We start from the raw sequence: 13,875 nt of genomic DNA, 5'->3' as shown, positions 1-13,875 counted from the left end.
CAGTCCCTTCAGCATCCTGCTACCCCATGCAGGCAAGAACAAGGCAAATCCTGCTGCCTGGTATACATGAAACCTCACAGCTTCAGAAGTCACTGAAACCCTACAAAGCCAGAGTCTGAGCCCTAAAACTACCAAATTCAAGGCCCATAAAGTGTCTGAAAGCCCTCCTGACAGTACATGCTGAGGCCAAATTCAAAACCGAATCACCTCGTGACTTGCTAAAGGAACACTGAACTGAGGGCCCAAAAAGAGTGTATTTCCTTCCATGCTCAGTGTGACTCTTATACTCGCTTAACTGCTTTGGAACGAACCTTGATGGAGAGGCTCTTCTCCCTTGCGGTAGGGATCTAGAAGTCGTACGTGCCATTTGAGGTGTCACACTTGCTGCTTATCAGCCAGACTCCAGCTGGTTCCCCTCACTCCCAGCCCTGGACTCTGCTGCTTGTAACCTCGGGACCGCGCTGCTTAACTTCTTCAAGACAAAAGGTCAACAGAAAAGCGGAAGTCGTGATCGCGTTTGTTCCATAGACTCCTGTGAGGATGGTATCAAATAATGCAACCAAATTCACTGGCGACAGCCCTGGCCCTGCTCAGGAGACTACGCTCTGTGATTCCCCCTGATACGTGGCTTCCAAGGCAGCAGAAGCTTCGCAGCCTCTGCCCCATCTAACACTGGTGTCTATACAAACAGCTAACCACCACGCTCATTTCACAGCTGCCTGATGATGACACCGATAAACTGAGGAGCACACAGTCCCATTCTTAGGCGTGGTCCGCCCGCTCCTCCTGCCACCAGGACCACGCCTGACAAATATAGCAGAAATTACAGGCGTCTGATTTAAGGCTGTGTGTGTACATTACTCTCGAGCCAAGCCCCAAACTCTAGTTCTGTTGCTGCTTCAAAGGACCATCTCTGTTTCAGTCTCCACGCCCAGAGTAAGCAGCAATTTGAAAGGCAACCCCCTTTTAATTTTAGCAAAAAAAAAAAAAAGCCAACATAGCAGCGCTCACCCAAGAATCTATCACAACGATGTTGTTTGACTTGGGTTGAGAAAATGACAGGCTGAGTTCTGCACCAAGAAGAGAAGGCGGGGGGTGGGGTGGGGGGAGGATAAATGGGAGAGAAAAAGAAGGCTACACACACACACACACACACACACACACACACGCTTGCTGGCTCGCTCGAGCGCGCGCGCACGCATACACACAAACACACACACACACACACACACACACACACACACTGCCAATCTCCATCCCCCTCGAGTCCTCCCCTAGGACTGGGTGGACCCTGCCTGGGTAATCGTTCCCCTGCCGTATTTAAAAACCACAGATGTGTTTGGAGGGGACTTAATTTCGGGATTGCGGGCAGCTTCTCCTGAGGACAAGGGAGAAAGCCGGCGCTGAGCTCCTGCCTGCCGCCAGCAGCTTCCAGCTCTGGGAAATCCAGGTCAGGACGCGTTGCTTCCTTGCAGCTGCCCGCTGCCGCCGAGGTGCTCCATACGCCGGGCTCCAGGCTCCGGTGGTTGGCCTCCCGGTAGGGCTTGCGTCCGCATTGGATCTTCCGCACGCGAGGTTGGCGCTCGGTGTCCCGGAGCCGCCGAGGAGCGCTGTGGAAAGCTCCCCTCCGCGCCTGAAGAGGCTAAATATGCGCGGCTTGTCATTCGGGGTGGCTGCCTCCCAGCTGATAGGGTGACGTCGGGTTCGGAGGCTTGGAGATTGGCGCTTTGATTTGGCCCCTTGCGGAAGGCTTAATGGGTAAAGCTCCAGGCTCGCCCAGAAACCGGCCCCTACCCACCCCCCGTCCTCCCCGCGCGCGCGCGGCGAGGCCGAGACGTCTCCCGCGGTGACGGCGGCGGCCGAGGCTGAGCCGCGCGCTCCCAGCCCCGGGGAAGCCCCCGCCGGAGTCCCCTCCGAGCCGCCAGGGCGCGCCGCGCCGCTCGCCCTCCGGGCCGCCACTCCCGCAGGGCTCCCCAGCCGTCCGAGGCCCGGACTCCGGGCCTTGCCTGGGCCGCTCCGACAGCCGTCCCCCTCCTTGGCTGGGAGCCGAGGGTCAGCGCAACGCCCCCCGAGCCCCCGGCCGGCCCCGGCGCCGGAGCTCCGGATGCGCCTCCCGACAGCCGCCTGACCGCTCGCTGGCCCCACAGCTCCCGGCGGGCGGCCGCGGCGGACTGGCATGCCCCGGACGCCGCTTGCAGCTCGCCCGCAGCCCGCGGGGGAGATGAGCCGCTGCGGCCCGTAAGGAGGCGAGCGGCGCGGGCACCGCGCACCTTCCTAAGCCCGCCTCGCTTGCCCCTCGGGCTCCGGAGGCTGAGGGGGAATCGGTGAGTAATGGGATGAGCCCACGGTTCCCCACCCCACCCCCGGTAGGCGGCAGAGGCAAGGGACGATGAAATCCCTCTTGAGTCCCTGATGGAGACCCGAAATCCCCAAGAGGGTCCCTGATGGAGAAGAATCATGATAAGTTTATTTGTCAAGATCATTCGCGTGCACTGCCTTGCGGCGGGTTTGGTGCCAGAAAAAGTGGGGGAGGGCGCCCGGGGAAAGTATACGTTGTAGATGCGGCGTTGGAGGGAGGATCTGGCAGAGTGTCTACTTGAGGGTGCTGGGGGTGCTGCAAGAGACGTCTGTGAGCTATGGCACAGTGCTGCCCTGTGTGTGTGTGTGCGTGTGTGCGTGTGTGTGTGTGTGTGTGTGTGTGTGTGTCGGTCTGTCTGTCTTGCCGGTGCCAGGGTGTGTGAGCTCCTGGGGGAGAGTGCCCACCGGGTTCTGGGGCTAGAAGGGGGACCCTTGGCACGCGCGCGCGCGCGCGCGCGCACACACACACACACACACACACAAACAGGCACACACACATACAAACAGGCACACACACACACAAGCACACACACACACAGGCACACGCACTCACGCACACACGCACCCCAACCTTGGGACTCCGTTGCCACCAACCCACAAATGCAGCGCACCCCTCTTCCCTCCAGCCCCGGTGGACTCCAGGCAAGAAGGAGCAACTGTTAAGTCCTGAGCTTCAAGACCAGATGTTCTGGGAGATCTAGGGGCCTGTGAAGAGAAGAGAAAGTACATACCCAAGCCCCCCCTCCTCAAAACACACACAAACACAGGCATGCACGCGCGCGCGCGCGCGCACACACACACACACACACACTCACACAATTAAAGGCCAGCTATGTTTCTGCAGGCCCTGGCTGACCTGCCCTGAGGACCTGAGCCACTGGGGCAGAGGATGAAAATGATTTGCTAGAGGGGTTTGGGGCGGGGAGGAGAAGGAGAGGCGCAGTTTTTCCTTTTCATTCGTTGTGTTTTATTTTTAACCATGGAGAAGGGGGTGGGGGGGCTAGATAGAACAAACGCCTCTAATGCAGTGCTGTAAATTTCCTCACTCACTGCCTGTCTCCTCTCCTCTCCCTGTTTCTCTTTTGGCAGTTTAAAAAAGAAAAAAAAAAAAAAAAAAAACAGACATCTGAACGTTCTGGTGCTAAAGGTTTCCCAGGCAGAAAGACTGAAATTGGGTGCAATTTATCAGAAACGCAGGCTGCAGCTGGGCACCAGGTGCCCAGCTCCTGGGTGGTCAAGAAACCCCCACAGGGGGAGGGCTGTGGGTACGCGATAGGAACACATCCGGTCTTCTGGTGGGGTACGGAAAGGGGAGCCTGCAGGCCTCTAGCGACCTGATGACTTGCAGCAGCCCGTGTGATTAATCTTCCACAGCTGTTGTGCCCGGTCCGCTGGAGCTGAGCTCTTGTTTACCTCGGTTTTCAAATATAGCTGCTGCGCCATGCTCTCCCTGAAATCGGGGACCAGTTCACTGAGTATGGGTCAGTGACCTCCTGCTGGCCTTTTGACCCACCTTCCCGCGCCCTGGCTGCCTCTGGCTGGCTCATCCAACTTAAGAGAGGAAGCTTCCTCTAAATTCAGGCCTTACAGGGTTGCAAGAGGATGGTTGATGGCCAGAGCGTTCGGTGACTGGATCGGGACTGGTTACCCTGGGCTGGCCTGGCACTGCGATCTACTATTTTCAACACAGTCCTTCACGCAGGTCTCTTTCTTTAAATAAATGAACTTGTGTGTGTGTGTGTGTGTGTGTGTGTGTGTGCGCGCACACACACACACACACGCACAGGAGAATGCGTGCGTGTTTAAGGAGCCTCGGCGCAGCCAGCATAGCTGGGACTTGAATGCAGAGGTGCCTTCTTAACTTGAAGGCCGTGGTGCAAGTCCCTCTACATGGAATGTTTTTCTTCTTCCACACTCCAGCTCTCCACATTCTTTACCCGAGAAAGCTTTCCATTCCTTCTCTGACTTCCTACACTCATAATCTGAACCCATCGCTTTGAAGTGATCTAAGATGAGACTGAATTTTACTGAGTGATGCTGGGCACAGCTCCAGACAGTGGGCTCTGAGAAGGGATGGAAGATGGCTTGCCTTTATCCGCAACCCGTATCCCTAGGGCCTATGCCTGTGTCTGGCATAGAGCAGGCACTTGGTCATTGTTGGGTTAAACTAATGGAATCAGATTGTTACAACTGCTCCCTAGGTGTGTTCTGCTCCTGATCAGAGAAGGGAGAGAAGTTTTCCCACCAACTTCCTTTTGCTGCTGTTTGCTTTGTTCTGTTTGTAGAATCAAGCCAGGCCTGGTAGCACAGGTCTGTAAACTCCCCTGCAGGGTTACAAATTTAAGGCCTGCCTGGGTAATTAGTGGGATCCCAACAACAACAAGAAAAGATTGGTTTGGGAGGGGGGTACAGCAAGAAAAGGTTGTAGCTCAGTGGAAGGCCCTCGACCAGGATGTTAACTTAATATGTAGGACTACAAAAATGAAATTCCTTTACTCTGGGTCCTTCCATGAGCTGACACCCCGATTCACTCTCCCCACCCCACCCCTCTTCTTTTCCTGTGTAAAACAGTTTTTTGTTATTGGTGTTGCTTTGTTTCTTGTGTAATCTCTGGTCACTGTGATGGGTTTTGTTCACAGGCAATGGTGTGCCATTTTTTCCCACCCAGCATGGTCCAGCCATTGCCCACAATCAGGATTTGAGAGATGCCACCATCTTGATTTCCTGCCACACTACTAAGTTTGATAAGTAGAGAGGAGGAATCCTCCTCACTCAAATCCAGTTGCTTTGCCTATAGGTTCAAGTATTTTCTCCAAAAGAGAAAGCCTTCACTTGTTCTCTCAGGGAGACATTTATTGAACAAGCATTCCACAAGCACCTGCTCTGCCAGACATGAGTTCTGTGTGGAGGCAAGCCAAACTGAATGGTTCTTTTTCACATAAATACACTTTCAGGGACAACCAAACAGTGAATAGGCTGTATAAAGTGTATAAAGTGTATAATACTGTATAAAGTGATTTCTGCCACATAAAGGGCAATGGCAGATCAGTGGAAGGAAGTAAATAGAAATGATCACCTTTCCTCATCGCCTTGAGGGCTGACTCTTGGGACAGCTAAGCCCAGAAAGGAAGGGTAGGTTTCAGGTTAGCTTCGGTCGAAGTAGCAAGGAGAGAGAGGAGAATGAAAGACACTGCTGAGTGAAAGAATCACTGTTTAAAAGGCCAGAAGTGGAGAGGGTCCCCCCCCCCAAATGCTTGTATACACAGAGATACAGGAGGATGTGGCTAAAGAAGTTGCAGGTCAAACCATGAAGGGCTTGTACTCTGTGCTAAGGATTCACGTGGAATTTTCCAGTGAGGCATGAGGAAGGTTTTAACTCCAGAAGTGAAGGGTTGGCATTTTATTCAACATGAAGAAACTGGCTGAAACCGGAATGTAGGGCCAGTGGGAAGTTTCTGTAGACCTCCAAGTGTGCTGATAGAGGGAGAGGTTCCTCTATAGAATGTTCTTATACTTTTGGTTGTGAGCAGAGCCCTTAATGGCTGAGCCATCTCCCCAGACCTAGAATGTTCTTTTAAGGAAGATGGTCCACTAATTTTCTTTAATGCAGCTGGCTAATGTTTGATTGTTCATGTGTCTTGAATAGACACTCTAAACTCAGCCCTAGACAGAGAAGCCTTAGAAGGAAGGAGAAAAGGCTGTAGATGTATAAGACATACTTCCTGAGCACAGAGCAAGGCAAACCCTGAAAGATGAAGGATAGAGAAGGAGTCTTGGAGAAGGAGAAAGATTTACATTTGTAATAAGTCCGTTGGGCAAGACTTCTAGATTGAAAAACTCAACATGTGTCTGAAAATAGACTTCTTTAAAGAACTATATGGGGAATGGATAAATCTAATTGTAGGATCCCAGATGCTTGGTTATTGTAGACAGAGTCACACCAACTAGGCAAACTGCTTCATTTCATCCGAGATGTTGTATGGAACAGGCCAAGGAGCATCAACTGTCTTGATACTTGGACTGACAAGTAAGGTGGCCCTGGATGTACAAAAGTGCCAGGCCATGTGAGGGCTGGATCTGGAAATAGGACTAGAAGCTAATCCTACTTTAGCTTCCGGGTGGTACTTTCTAAATGCCTTGAGAGGAAAAGGCCTCAGCATCCAGTGGAAAGGGGAAGACTGTGTGATGCCATTGATAATCCTCCTCAGTGTCCTGTCCACTCCAGTTGGCTCCTCTTCCTATCCTGACTCTACTGTTAGGACCAGGAAACATCCCCCCCACCTTTTCCTGAATGGCAGCAACTCTCCTCATAAACTGGACTCCTTCTCTTGTCCGAAATATCTTGCTCCTTAACACAGAATCCTCTCTCTCTCTACAAATTCTACTCTAAAAAGAGCATCGCTTATTCCCTTTCCCCTTTCCTACCACCCTCTCGTCTTATTTTTATTAAACAATTGGAATGGTAGTCATTATTCTATTTCCTCATCACTCAATTGCTTATCCTTTTCCATTTTCCTCCATCTTCTACCCCAGCACCACTCAATCTTCAAATTATAGTGAGCACTCACTCTCTCACTCCATACTCTCACCTCCATCAGAGAACCCTGGCCAGTAGCCTCTTAGGACTCTCCTTGATGGACTTCTGGTGAGCTGAGCTCTCCTACTGCCCCTCATTCACTTCTGCTCAAACAATCAGTCTCCTTCCCAGACTCCCCTTTCTGCAGCACTTCTTGGCAGTCTGCCCTGGTGAGCAGGATGTTCCTACAGCATGTGCCTCTAGATCCCCTTGCGTATGCCTTATTTCCAGCCACTTGTGCATTGCCTGCAACAGGATGTCCATCAGTTTCGGGATTTGAACATACTCAATGAACCTTAGCTGATCCTCCTCAATGGGCAGTCCCTAGTTTCTACTGTAATACTTAAGGGCTTTCTCAGGATGACTGGCAGTGCTCTAGGTCCCCAAATGCTTCAACCATTCTGTTTCAACCTCAACACTTCCTTCCCCTGAGGAAGGGGGACATGTTACAGACTATGTAAACCATTAAGAGTCCAGTATAAATGCCGTGCCCAGGGGGCCTTCCAGATGCTCCACCACCCATACTACCTACAACACTACACTCCCTTCCTAGTCAGGCAGGAAGAACCACCCCACCTTGGGCCTGTTCCTCATTGCTCCTCAAAAGGAACCTGTAAAGGACAGTGATTCCCAGCTTCTCTGGGCTACCCAGGACATGTCAGAAGGATGCCAGCATTCACACCATAAGTAACGTCAACAGTAGAATCTGGAGGTGGTCTCTGTGGAGCAGCCTGGGGCAGGAAGAAAAGCAACTTCTGCTCTAGGCTGTGCTTTTTCTCACAAGCCTTTCCTCTACCCCAATGTCCTTTCAGTTCAGGGATTGCTCTTACTTGTCCCTTTCTCATCTGACATACCCCTTCTGGCCGGGTGAAAGGAGACTTCTGTAGCCAAAGGAAGAAGCCAAGTATGGTTTTGGCTCCATACTTACTGGTGTGAAGACCTTGACAGTTTGACTGGACACAGAATTCTTATCTGTGTGGTCACCCCCACAGGAAAGCTAAAACAAAATCATGCAAGTGAGAAGTCCTTTGTAAACTCTTGGCACATCAACTAGCTAAATCTTTATTGAATGAATGATGCAATGTAAATATTGGTTGTCACTCTCACATACTCTGGAAGAAAAGGCCTGTGCAGGAGAGGGGTCTAGAAATGAGAGGAGAAACTGTTGATTCCAACTTAGACTATGCTCTAACACCACGTGGTTCTTCTGGTTCCTCTGCTTTCTGGAGGCTTTAGCTATAAACTTTTACTTCTTTTCCTGAGGGTCATCAGGAAACTGGAAGTCCTCTCTCAATATACATGGTTTCCAAATCACTTAATCCTACAGTCATTATTCATTCATTTGATAAATACTTATTGAGCCCTCCTTATGCCAGACTCTTGTCTGAAGCACTGTGGTGAACAGAAAGGGCACATTTCTTGACCAGATGGAATTTTTTATTTCTTGATAACCCAACAAACAAATAGAAAATGTTCAGAAAATGGTATGTGCTATGAAAGATATGAAAAATGATATGGTGAAGAGTTCTGGAGAAAGGCTACCTTCAGGTAAGACAAATGGAGAAAGCCTGTCAAGGAAGGTGGCATTTGAGACCTGTATGAAGTAAAAAAGTGACATGTGTGAATACCTGGGGTAAAGACAATTAAACGTAAAGATTGTGAGGTAGATCCATAGTTAGCTTCTTTTAGAAACATTAAATAACTTTATCTTAATGGAGCATATAGAATATCAATGGGAGGTAAAGTCAGAAAATTCTTAGTTAGAAAAGAAAAAGAGCTTCCACAATAGGAATGACATGATCTCTATAGTAGATATTTCTAAAAGACATTTCTGGTTGATTTTCACAGCCCTAGCCTATAATCCCAGAACCCAGGAGACGGAAGCAGGATGATAAGTTTAAGGCCAGTGTGGGCTAAATAGTGAGGCCCTGTCTCAGGAAAAAAAAAAATCTGTTTAGTATGGAGCAGACTCTAAGAGTTGGGACAAGATTGGCAGCTGTTTCAGCAAGCAAGGCAAGATACGTAATTCTGACTGGATAAGGGTTAGACCGGAGTGTGCCACATATTTGTACTTAGCAAATCTGAGAACATACGCAGGCAGCGTGATCTTCAAAGAAGCTACAGGTCTGATGGGCACAGAACAAGCACTCAACAGCCAGCAAAGCCACCATCACCGCCCATGAATCAACGAACAAAATAAAGCTTTCTTGGACTCAAACTTGGCTGCGAGTTAATCTCAACATTCTGTATTTAAATTGGTTTTCTCCTATCACTATTTCCTAGGAGGGATGCATCTATAGTTTCAGCTTCTTCTGCGTGAACTACATTCTTATTTTTTATAGACAGAAAATGTATTAACTAAACCCCATTCTCTAATGCGTTTTTAAGTTCCTGGACTTCATGCTGGAATTTAGATACTGATCTTTTGTACACCTCTCCTAGCTCGTTGAGGATGGGGCAGGCATATTCTATCAGTGTGCTTCTAAAGCTCGTCATGTCTGGGCTACTGAGTCAAAAAATAGCTCTTCACCTGCTCTAGACTGAGGAGCACATTTGTGCCTTGGTTCAATTCCAAGGACTTCCTGATCTCTTCCTGGAGAGGCGAGAACTCCCTGCTGGTCTTATTTGTCTAGTGTTCCATAAAGTTCTAAGCTCAGCAGGTGCATGACTTGGATATCTTTATATTAATTCCTCCAGCTTATATTTCTTTGAGCCTGGATCTCTGAACCAGAGGGAGCATCGCAGGAGCAGTGTGATGGAGAAGACCCTGGTGTGATGAGCTTACTCTTCATTCCTTTCTTTCTCTGTCATCTTCTTGTCACTGCTCTCCAACTTGGACTGCTTCTACTTTAGGTAGCTCTGAAATCCACATCTTCCTTAGCATCAGGTTCTCCTCCCTTCTCTTTCCCTAGTACCGAGAGAGTCTAAACTGGCCTCTGCCTCCAGTAGGCCCTGATTTTGCCCATCCATGGAGCTTCCATGCTGTTATTACTGCAGGCTGATTGTCTAAACGAAAACATGAATCTATGTCTCCTCTGATTAAAAACTTTTCGGCCTAGATTGCTTCTCACATTCTTCAAGGGGATGCCCAAATTCTCTGGCAGGGCATCCACAGCCTTCTAGAGATACCATACCTACTTCCACAACTGTTCTCAGATGTCCTCTTCTGTAGCACATTGTCTGCTTTTCTCTAAATGCACATTGCTCATTCAGCCTTCCACACCTTCCTTCAAGAATGGGCTTTCTGCTGCCCTTGTTGACTGGCTTTCATCTATTTATCTCCCATTCCATTTTCAAGGCATAGATACAATGTTGGCTGGGTCATGGAACTGGCTCCAGTGATCCCCTGACATTCTAACCCTTTCTTCTTCCAACTTTCTTAGCACACCATTGTATGTGCTTCCAAATATAACACTTGTTTTGTCCTAATTACTCAGTTTTCTGTCACTTTTCTCCAGTGCAATGTGTGCTTCTCAAGAAAGATCATATTTTTGTTCTATTACTCTATTACTCTATTACTCATCCCTGACAGATGGTTCTCCAACTTCCAGTTTGAACATTGCCAAGAGCTGGGGAAATCATTGGATATGATTCTTACAAAATTTTTGCACATCCATTCAGTGAATCTATACTAAGCATTTACTATATGCTAGACACTAAATTATGCAATGGGGGATACAGAAATATCAGATAAATCCCTAACCCTCTTAGAAATTACTTTTTTTAGTTTGGAGGTGGGGAAAATAAGTTTAGAACAAAGCTTTAGAAAAACCTCACAGTAATTCAACCACTGTCACACAACTAATTGTCAGACAAGCTGGAGTTTGTGGGTGAATGAATGAACAAAAAGATCACAAAAACTAGAGATGACCTGTGTTGTCATCACTGAATGAAAAAATAACTAGAAACACATTTTGCTGAAAACAGATGAGCACCATCATTTTCCTATGAAGATAAGAACACTATTTTTATATATGTTCAGGAAAAGTATAAAATGCAAGCTTAGAGAGAACGACAAGGAAAATCTCATGTAGATGGAGAATACTATCCTTGGCAAAGTATGAAAGCAAATAGGAATCCATGTAGGTGAGAGACTGGCCAACTATATAGCAAGGCTTTCTTGTAATCACTTGTAGGTCAATTCATGACCTACTGCGAGTCCTCCTGGTCCTAGAAAACAATGGTTGAAATCCCAAAAGAGATATACAATCAGATCCTTGTTTTCTTTCTTAAGATTCTCAAACTTAGCAGTATCTCAAAGATTAATGGTGGAACGGTAGAACATTATAAAAACATAAGTATCTAGGCTCTACTTCTAGGAAGCCTAAACTTAGAGCTGAAGTAGAAACTAGATGTCTACACTTTTCACGGATCCAAAGTCATTCTGGGGGACAGACATCTCTAGAATACAGACTTAGTTAAATCACTGTCCACAGGGTTTGGTTTCCAGCACCTACATGGCAACTCAGAACTGTCTGTAATTCCAGTTCCAAGGGATATGATGCCCTCTTCTGGCCTTCTTAGGTACTTCATGCGTGTGGTGCACATACACGCATGTAGACAAAACACACACACAAACACACACACACACACAACACACTTTAAGAAAACCTAAACAACAAAATCTTCTCTGTGTTGAGTTGAAGTTCTTCATGGAACTTCCAGAAAAATGTAGACATTGTGCTTGTACACAGATAATTCCAAGACAGTGTAAGCATGCTTCTATGCTAATCAAAGTATAAAGAAAACAAATAACTAATTTTTTTTTTAAGTAGAGGAGGAAGACATCATTAGGGAATGCTTCCAAGAAGAAGTAGTGTCTTGAGACCCAGGTTGCTACCCTACTCTTCCATCCTCTCATCCTCTGGGGCTTAGAAGCAGACTGGGCATTTGACAGAATGAGTTTAAAAGCCCAAACATGTCACCCACCTAATGGACCCCTTGTGAGTTGTCAACTTACTAAGCTCCCATGACCTCATTTCTGAAACACAGAACAGGGCCTGTCTCATTCTGGCACTGTGAGGTGTTAAACAGAAGATACAAAAGTGCTTAGCACAATGCCACCCATTGAAAATGTTCTTAATGGATGTGTGTGATCATCTTTATTGTCACTTTAAAGTCCATGATTCATGTATAGTATGAGGAGACAGAAGCTCTGCTCTGTCTATGAACTTTCATTTCTTGTGTGTGGGTTCCATGACATCAACATATGGTTCAGGTGCCATTAAAGCATGAGAAGGTCAAGAGAAGGCAAAAGATGACGTTTGCATAAGATTGGAGAAGGAAGAGCTGTACAATATTGCTCCCTGTGTTGCTGCTAGATTGACAACATTATTTTAAAGCTCTGCTGCACTTCAGCCACTCCCCACGATATTACTATAGAGGCACCAACCTGAGTGCTCAGAGCAGAACAGGAAGAGGGTATTAATTACTTCCCAGGACACCGTTATCATCAATTATTCTTATCTTTACTTACCTCTATCCTCCATCTGAAGATAAACTCCATAAGGCTGTATATGAGTTATAATTCATTCATAGCTGTACCTCAATCGCTAGCACAATGTCTGGCCCTAAACGGACAAAGAACAGTTGCTTACAAAATGGACTCAATCCAAGAGGCTTTTGGTAAATCCAGAATGAAGACTCTCCTTGACCTTGTCTCAGCCTTCTGTTCCTACCACCTTCCCTTGGCTTATTCTTTATCCTCCAAGTTCTCCTTGGGAGTCTAAACTCCAAGCCTGGCTCTTCCACTGCTCTGAGCTGATCTAACTTAAATGTGTCCCTTCCTGATGGTCAAAGCATCTTTGAGTTAAATACCTGTAAAAACTGTCAAACCCAACCTGGGCTTTATAGATGATGCAGGTATTGCCCCGAGAGTATCATGCACTTTCCGGGGTGTCCCACTCGCCACTCACTGAGACAGAACTGGAACTCAATCTTGCTCTCTCCTTTCAAATCCAAGGCTTACTATTGCTCCAAGCTGCCTTGAAGCATTTAGAACTTCCAGGCTCATGGAGGAAGCCTTGGCATCCAGGAAAACTCACTTTGTTCTATCTTGCTCAAAAAGATTCCCAAAGCTGGTACCCAACATCATGTGTTCCTGAAGCAGACTTCCAAAATTCAGGTGTCTTAGTAACTGATCTTGGCTAAATTACTTAGCCTTTCTGATGTGCCACCTGTAAAATGGATCTGATAAAGCCTTCTCCCCTGGGAAGACCAGGAGAAGACAAATTTCAAGAAAAGCATTGAGTATCATGTCTTTCTCCATGGATCCAGGTTCTAATGTGTCAACCAGGCTACTTAAGAATCAGAAGACACATCTGTCTGCCATATTCCTTAGAGTAGGGAGTTGAGAGCCTGCATTTCTCAGGTTGTCTTATTGGAGGGAAGGAACCTACCACAACCCCCGCACCCCCGCAGGTTGGCAGAGGAAACAAGGAAGCCCTGAAATGTGCTTGCACCCAGATGACATGTCAGTGTCAGAGCAAGTGCAGCCTGACTGCATCTATAACTTTAATGTAAATTGGCTGTGATGCCTGTGCAGGGTCCCAGATTTAGAAGCAGAGCAGAATGACTCCACCGAGACTGGTGACAGGCCCCAAGCTCTGTTCCCATTGGAGAAAGTGGAGGGCGTAGCAGGAGGGAGAATTGTTCAGTCTGGCCTGGTGGCATTGTTTTATTAATGATCTGGACGAGCAGAGGAACAGTGATTTTAATTAAATTTGTCAGTGATATTAAAAGATGTCAGGAGCCACTGCTGAGGACACAGACACCTTGCAGAATGCCCTGGGGGTTGGGGGCAGAGCATTAGGAAAATCAACCGGGAAAGAGACAGGAGGTCACAGGCTGAGCCAGGACATGCGTTTTACTGAGGGAGCAGAATGGGGGCAGAGGGTCACTCTATGTTGAATAGAACAGTTTCTTTTTATCTGCATCTGCTC

General features: G+C 47.7%; 1 protein-coding gene across 6 annotated transcripts in view; it reads left to right on the top strand.

Moving 5' to 3' along the window:
• Positions 1-1,077: 1,077 nt before the first annotated feature.
• The window catches only part of Slc8a3 (solute carrier family 8 member A3), a 134,440-nt gene continuing 121,642 nt past the window's right edge, over positions 1,078-13,875 (top strand). Inside the window, exon 1 of one of the 6 annotated variants that reach the window (XM_060387784.1) lies at positions 1,078-1,450. The gene's annotated coding sequence lies outside the window, so the exon portion shown is untranslated. Of the gene's footprint in view, positions 1,451-1,517; positions 1,538-1,569; positions 2,325-13,875 lie in introns of those variants that run through there. The other 5 variants (XM_060387787.1, XM_060387783.1, XM_060387785.1 and 2 more) reach the window with 5 other exon arrangements.

This window comes from Meriones unguiculatus, chromosome 7 (genome assembly GCF_030254825.1).
Source record: "Meriones unguiculatus strain TT.TT164.6M chromosome 7, Bangor_MerUng_6.1, whole genome shotgun sequence".
Classification (NCBI taxonomy): domain Eukaryota; kingdom Metazoa; phylum Chordata; class Mammalia; order Rodentia; family Muridae; genus Meriones; species Meriones unguiculatus.
Note: the sequence above shows the minus strand (reverse complement) of the source record. Positions and strands in the feature narration are given on the sequence as shown.